Source organism: Chenopodium album, chromosome 6, assembly GCF_948465745.1.
Source record: "Chenopodium album chromosome 6, dcCheAlbu1.1, whole genome shotgun sequence".
NCBI lineage: Eukaryota > Viridiplantae > Streptophyta > Magnoliopsida > Caryophyllales > Amaranthaceae > Chenopodium > Chenopodium album.
The window spans coordinates 32,988,335-32,996,528 of record NC_137839.1 but is presented as its reverse complement, the minus strand read 5'-3'; the positions used below and the strand labels follow the sequence as shown (position 1 = coordinate 32,996,528).

Genomic DNA, 8,194 nt, shown 5'->3' with positions numbered 1-8,194 from the left:
TTAACTTGTTAATTTTCATTTTTATTACCATCTTCGTATTAAGGTTGAGGTTGGGAATCATAATTACAAGAAGAGGTCTCATGGTCATATGACCCACAACTATCACAAAACAAACATCCATGAGGCATGTTATTAGAAGTAGAGGGAGAAGAGTTAGAATTCATACCTCTCCCCTTAGATTGGGAGGGATTCTCTTGTGTTGAACTAGAGGTCTCTAGTTTTGCCTTGATGGATGTCATCTCCTTTCCAAGGTTGGCGATTTGGGAAGTCAAATTGCTGACGGCATTAACGTGATCAACGGAGTAAACCGCATTTCCTTCCTTGTTTAGAGACTCTCTTTCTCCTTCTTTCCAATCCATGTGGTTTCTCACCACATCCACAATTATCTCTATGACTTTCTCCTCCGTCTTGTTCATAATCGGGCCACCCGCTCCCACATCTAGGCTAGTCTTTCCTTGTGGGCTCAAGCCCCCATATAAGATTTGAAGCACTTGGTAGGTCGGAATGCCATGATGGGGACACTCCCTTTGATATTCTTTATACCTCTCCCAAGCCTCATAAATGGTTTCACTAGCCCGTTGACGGAAACCTTGTATCAAAGCCCTTGCCTCGGTCTTCTTCTTTTAAGAGTAGAATCTCCCTAAGAAAGCCATGGTGACCTCGTCCCAAGTTCTCAAGGAGTTCGGCCTTACTTCTTTCTCAAGCCATTCAATAGCCCTTCCTATCAAGGAGAAAGGAAATAGCTTTAGTCTCACAAATTCTTGAGTTACCCCATTTACCTTGATCGTGTTGCAATATTTTTCAAATTCGTTCAAATGTGCAAGAGGGCTCTCATGTTTTGCTCCACTAAATTGCCTCCTTTCGATCAAATTAATCATTGCGGGGCGTATTTCAAAATCATTGGCTTGAGTAATGACTGGAGAGATGCCACTTGAAGCTCTATAAACTCCCAGAGTTCCCAACTCCTTCAAGGGTATTTGGATCGGTTATTCCTCACCAGCCATTTGTTCTTGTCTTTCCTTGAAATTGACCTCCCTAGTTGGGGAAGTAGTTAATGGCCTAAAACCGGCTCTCCTTCTTCTCCTATAAGTTTGCTCAATCTCGGCATCGTAAGGCACCAAAATCCTATTATGATTTCTGCGCATACACTCTCGACAATTGCAATTAGTAACGAGGCTACAAGTGTAGCCAAAAAATAGAAACACACTCTTTTTGAAATTTTGTTGTTTTATGGTGAACTAGACTCAAGTAATCAATTAGCAATCAACAACACCGTTCCCCGGCAACGGCGCCATTTTGATGGGCGTTAGAACGGTCGCACATTCCACACTCAATCAAACACATTTATTAACAAACACCTTACACACCAAGCATAATGATAAGTAAGAGTTCGGTCCACAAGGAACGGGATATGGTTGCTAAAGATCTTAACACTTAAGCTAATTCGAAGTCTATGTCAATTGGGGTTCGTCAAGTAGAAAAACAAACTATGATTCTTAATCGATGGATTAAAGACACTAGGGAATGGGATCCACTCAACCAAGGCAATTAGGCAAACATGGAGTAAAATAGACAAGGTATAGCAAGGACAATATGTAAAATCAACCTCATGCAATTAGAAAACAACTCACACTACTAAACTTAGATTCCTCATTAGTCTAGCAATAGATGATACATAATTAAATTACAATAAGTAATGACATACTCAATTTACATTCCCATGTCAAACTAAGCATATCATGCTATCACGCTCCTAAGTCAAGGGTAGCTAATCCTATCATGAAGAACTAACAAGCAATCTCATATAATCAATTTAATTGCAATACAAACATCAATGCTTCTCCCACATTTGCATAATTAACCCAAAAGGTTGAGCTTCACCCAACCCCTAGCAAGTAGACTACTCACAACTCATGTTTATCAACATGCAAACAAGTGTTAAGGTTCTAAATTCTTCAATAATTGGGGAAAAGTGATTAACAATTGAAATAACTATCATCCAATAACAAATTATCAAGACTAAGAAGATTTAAATATCATGCAAGAACAAATAAAATCAGAAATTGAATGGAGAAAAGTAGAAGGAAGTTACTAATTGAGGCTTGGAAATGTTGAATACAAAGTGCCAATTCTTAAGGATGAATCTTGAAACCAACTATTACAATGATTAATTTGATGAAAACTAAGCTAAATTAATGTTTCAAACTGAGAGGGGTATCTAAAAACTAGGCTATTTCTGTCCAAATTACAAATGAACTAAAGGGGAAGTATTTATACTCCCCGAAACACATAGGGAAATCCGTCAAAAGAAAACGGATTCCCAGCGAAGGAGCGCCCGCTCCAACTGAGGAACACCCGCTCCACAGCCAGGAGCGCCCGCTCCAGAATGTTGCACACCCTCTCCATCTGTCTTCAAAATACAAACAGTTTTGAAAGTTTGGGGAGGAGCGCCCGCTCCTCACAGGGTGCACTTGACATTAAGTTTGGCAGAAACTTGGCAGAAGGTTTGGAGCGCCCGCTCCTGAGGGGTGCACGCCCGCTCCAGCTGGAGCGCCCTCTCCATTTTCTAATTTCCTTGCCTTGAACACAAACCATGCATTGAATGCTTTCCAAATTGAGTCAATAGACCTGCAAAACATGGATAAACACAAACCAAGAGGGGACAAGGCCGAGACAAAACATTTTCATTCAAAAACGGGTTAGAAAGAGGGGAAATGAATGCAAAATCGGGTTTAAATTAACACAATAAGTGGTCAAATAAACCACTTATCAAATCCCCCCAAGCTAGCCAAATGCTTGTCCTCAAGCAATTCACATTGCCAAAAAAAACAAACCCCAAGATCAATTTGCTCAAAGAAAAGCACATGCATAGATTCAAGAATCCTTAAGCAATAAAACTCGAGCATGAGGTATATGCCTAAGATCAACCACGGTCATGACTAGCCAAGGCCTAGCTAACCTTCCCAAAAATACTCAACTTAAGCCTATTCAACACATCTTACTGCGTCCTTATCAAAAAGTTCAAATCCCCCCCAATGGTAGTTCCTCGTGACTCCTCGAAGGAGCCGGAAAAACATAGATAAAGCGGGTTTCAAAACACTCGACATCTCAATGAAAAAGTACCTTCTCCATATGCTTGTGAGTCAACTCCCTCCACCGACAAAGGCTTCCACTACTCTCCTAATCATTGCACAACTTAAGGACTATGACACAAAGCTAAGGCATATATAGAACTAGAAGTGTTTTGCAATTTGAGCCAACTAGAATGTATCGTTAAGAGCAAACCTTAAGAGCAAACCGATCGGGCGCGTGTTTTTTTTTAGACCTGATTAGTTTTCGTTTAGGATTTGTTTTAGGGATGTTTAAGTACGATTTTTGTACGTAATTTTGATTACCTTCTCTTTTTATATTTTCTCTCTCTACGTAGAATATTTTCTCTCTCTTAAATTCTCTCAACTTTGTTCTTAACTCTATTCCTTAATCCAAATTTATTTTGGTTACGATTTCTTCTCTTTTAATTTTAGTTATTTTATTTAACTCTTTCACTATGTCTTGCTTTATTGATTTGATTAGTTTAGATTTAATTATGCTTGAGTAGTTTTATTTCTAGGGTTTATGGGAATCTAATAAATAATATGAAGGGGTAATTTGTGATTGTTGATTATCAATGCTTGATTAATTTCCTATTGATTGGCTTAATGCTATGCAATTAGGTTTGGCCAGATTTAATTGTATGGGTTTAGCAATATTAATTCGAGATTCGACATATGAGAATTGATGTTTAGGCTTTGTTTCAATAGGAGGACTAATTTATAAATGGTTAAGTCGAGATTCGAAATATGAGATTTAATACCGGTAAATTAATTCTGTGATTGTAATACGTAGCAAAAGCCCTTTATAATCTGATTGATTGATGCTTGATGATTGCTTATTATGATTTGCCCTGGAATATTGTTTATTAGTGAACCTATGCTCTAGGTTTCCCTTCATTGATTTATACCTTTTTATTCCCTTCCTACTCTTACTTTTAGTATTAAATTACCTTTTTACAACAAATTGTTACTTGATAATTTAGATTGCATTTAATTAATTAGGAGTAAATTGACTTGTTTCCCTGTGGTTCGACCCTTCTTCCCTATCTACATAGTTAGTGGATTTAGGTTTATTTTTTATTAGGTGAATACGACTTGAGCATGTCATGAGGCCCTAGGTTTTTAGTGGGGAAGTGGGTTGAGGAGAGAGAAGAAAGGTTTTGGGGTTTTATGAGAGAAAAAGTTTTGTTATACTTCTTCCGTTTCTTATTATGTGTAACAAAGGAATATTTTATGTCTCACAAATAATACCCCTTTGTTGCACATAATAAGAAACGGAGGTAGTATAAATTTACATCCTCTCACCCCATTTTTAAAGTATATTACATTATATGAACCCTACTTTTCTTAAATAGCGTGAAAAAAGTATGTGCTGCAACTATTAAAAAACAAAGGAAATAATTTTTTATAATTTATTTCATTACGTAATTTTAGATTTTTAAGGATTAAAAAAACCGCAAGTAAAATAATATCTTGAACTTTTTCTTTTTGGTGAGATTAGATCGGATCTGATCTATTTTAAACTTGAGTCATACTATATTATCGTGTCTATGCAACTATGCAAGTCGAAATCTGAGTCCATTTTTTTTTTTTTGGAGTTAGTTTTGAGTTAAATCAACCAAGTTAGATTTTAACACCTCTAAATTATGCAAACACTAGGTTAGGTCCCGTGCCATGCACGGTAATTTTCAATGATTTAATTTTAAAATTAACCTTTATTATATTTTTGACTTTCATATGTTATATTCATATCAATTGAATGTTGAAAATCAACAAAAATGAAAGGAAAAATTACACGCACTAAGAATAATCAACATGTGTTGCTCTTGGCAAGTCTTATTGAAGTATCCATAAAGTACTAATTGATTGAAATTCTACTCATAAATTATTCAACGAAACACACACAAAAAAAGAAAACATTTGATGATTTGATATTCGCATTTCATTATTTTAGTTTGTATGTGGCTTCTATTACATTAAAAAAATAATAAAAAAAAAATAAATAAATAAATAATTATATACTCTTGTTGTAATAAACGTATGTAGTATATAATATGTATTTACTTTAAAAATAGTCAATAAAAAATTATGTTAAGAATATTATTTTAATTTTTTTGGCTTAAGTTTATATTTGTTTATATGTTTTATTTCAGAAAGATCCATCAAAATCTTCTATTACACTTTATAGCAAATTAATACTTTATAGGAAAAATTGCCCAGAATAATCCCACCTTTAGGTCGTCCGCTAAAAATAATCCCACCTTTGGATTATTTTTAAATAATCCCACCTTTACCCCTAATCCGCTTTAAATGGTCCCAACAGGTCATGTAACCTGTTATAACAAGTTACTTGACACGTGTTGGCCTGTGATTTGTCAAAAAAAAAAAAGTTAAAAAACAATTAAAAGAAAAAAATTAATAAAAGTAATGATTATTTATAAAAGCACCACCACCCCAAGCCTTTCCCGCTGCCGCTGACACCTCTGCCCCGTAGCTCCGGTCACCAGGACCCCCAGCGACAGCGCTGACGCCGGCGTCGGCCTGAACCCCCTTGCCTGAAGCACCAACCTGCCTCCTCCCTCACGAAACCAAGCAACGTCGCCCTCGAAAACCCAGGCCTCGACCGTCGTACCCCTCCCCCTGAACGCGCCGACCACCGTATCCCTCCCCTTAAACCACCAAACACCTTCGAAACCATTCCCCGTCCCGATCCCGACCTCCCTCCCCCTTCCCCCACCACGTTCGAAACCAAACTCCATCACGAAAGCACCAGCCTCCAACCCCAACACCCTGGCGTCGCGATGACCCCTCCCTTGAACCACCAACACCTTCCCTTCCCCACGAAATCCAGGCATAGGCGACTAGGCGAGCTTTTCCTTAACCACCAACACCCTCCCCATTCCCCGTCTTTACGGCCACGCCGTCGTTCCCTATCCCTTTTACGGCCGCGCCGTCAGTTTCCCGACCTCAATTCAGGCCGCGCGACCTCAATTCATCTAGCTAGTGTGGTGGGTTTTGATTTTCGAAAGGGTTTTGGGTTGGGTTGGGATATCAGTCGGTTCTAGGCGGCGGTGGATACGGGTCTGGGTGGAGCGGTGGTTTCCGATCTGGGTGGGGTGGTAGTTCTAGGGTTTGGGTTAGGGTGGTGGTAGAGATGGTGGTGGTTGTGGTGTGGCTTAGGTGGTTGTTTTTTATTTATTTATTTATTTTTATATGCTTTTACTTTTTTAATACTACTTTTTTTTTATTATTTTGGACGAATCAAGTTATGACACGTGTATATTAAAAAAATTAAAAAAAAAAAATTACCTTTTCAATCGGTTACTGGTCACCCGGGACCATTTTGAGCGGATTGGATATAAAGATCAGATTATTAAAAAATAATCCAAAGGTGGGATTATTTTGGGCGGACGGCCCAAAGGTGGGATTATTCCGGGCAATTTTTCCTACTTTATATATAATTTGTTTCTTAAAAAAAATTTCCAAAAAAAAAAAAAAAAACTTAAGGACACACCAGAAAATGACACGTGTCATTGCTGGTGTGTCTTTTAGTATATAATTATTGATGTTGTTTCGCCATGGTTGCTCTAAGTCTTTTACTAGTACTTTTTGTTGTTCGAAAATCTTCGAGTAAATATAAAATGTGGGTACTAAACTTTGCCCAAAGTTGCAAATTGGGTACTCAACTTTGCTTTGTTGCAAGTTGGGTACTAAACTTGGGTATTGCCTGAATTTTGACCTTTAACAACAGGTTAACAGGTTACCAAACATTAATAACATAAAAAAAAAATTAAAAAAAAAAAATTAAACTTCAATTGAATTAATTAACCAAAAAAAGAAAATCTTCTTTCCCCAATTTTCTCTCTCCTGTTCAACCTTTTTTAGCTCAACTTTCTTTCTCTCCGACCTTAAAGAAACTAATTCAAGGTGAGTTTCGTCGGATTTGTGGGGTTTTCATAGTGGATTCCGTTGAATTTGTGGGGGGTTTCGTGAGTGCGTTTCGTGGCTTGGGTTTTGTGAGGTTGGTTGGAATTATGCGAGCGTTTTTGCGAGGGTGTTAGCCTAGGTTTCGTGAGGGTGGTGGCCTGGGTTCGTGAAGGTGGTTGGATTTTTTAGGGCTTTCGTGGGGGTGGTTGAATTTGTGGGTTTTTCGTGAGGGTGGTCGGATCTGTGGGCGTGGGTTTCATGGAGGTGGAAATTTCGTGGGGGTATGGATGCAGTGGTGCTGTGGTGGTAGTCAAAGAAAAAAAATTGTTGATTTTTTCTACATTTTTTTTTTGTTGTTTAGTTGATTTTTTCTACATAAATGGCAATTCAAAATCTCCCATATACTAAAAACATTAACCAAAAGTAAAATACTTTTCACTTCAATTCATTATCCCAGACAACCTACCTACTAAAATTTAAAACCTCGGTAACCATTTAAATCAATTTTGCATCTTCAATGGTTAAAATATAGAAACAAAGAAATTTACCTCCACTAAAAATTGTGCCAGTTGTAATCTGATCATCAGCAAAAAAATTCGCGAAATTAAATAAAAAAAAAAAAAAAAAAACCTTCGAATTGCACCAATAATTATGTGCAAATATCAAAAGTAGAAATGTTGAAAATATTACTGCATAATTGAAAAATAAATGGAGGTTTGTTAATGGAGGAAGAGAGAAAAGGAGGAGAGAGAGAAAGAGGTTGAGTTATTTTAGTTTTTTTCATTTAATAGAATGCAATATGGTAACCTGGTAGTGTAGGTTACTTGCCAGAAAAGAAGATTCAGGCAGGTCATAGTACCCAATTTGCCAATATTGAAAGTTGAGTACCCAATTTGCAACAAAGGCCAAAGTTGAGTACCCAACTTTTATATTAACTCAAAATCTTCCTTTATGAAAATCTTTGCATTTGAACAATATATTTGAGGGTGTAACTTTGAAAGAGTCGTCACCAAGTATTATTTCTAGGTAACTCAAAAACCCGTTAGATGTAAAATCCAACATGACTTCCTCTAAATGGTCAATGAACCAAAGAAACAGATCTTGGGATGATTAATCCATTCAACCCAAAGACGAAGAGAACTTGAATCAAATAAAGATACTGGATGCTTCAGAGG

General features: G+C 37.2%; 1 non-coding gene across 1 annotated transcript; it reads left to right on the top strand.

The window, feature by feature from the left end:
- Positions 1 to 504: 504 nt before the first annotated feature.
- Positions 505 to 610, top strand: LOC145637543 (small nucleolar RNA R71). Its single transcript, XR_014114315.1, has one exon. It is a non-coding gene; the product is annotated as a small nucleolar RNA R71 (small nucleolar RNA).
- Positions 611 to 8,194: the final 7,584 nt, after the last annotated feature.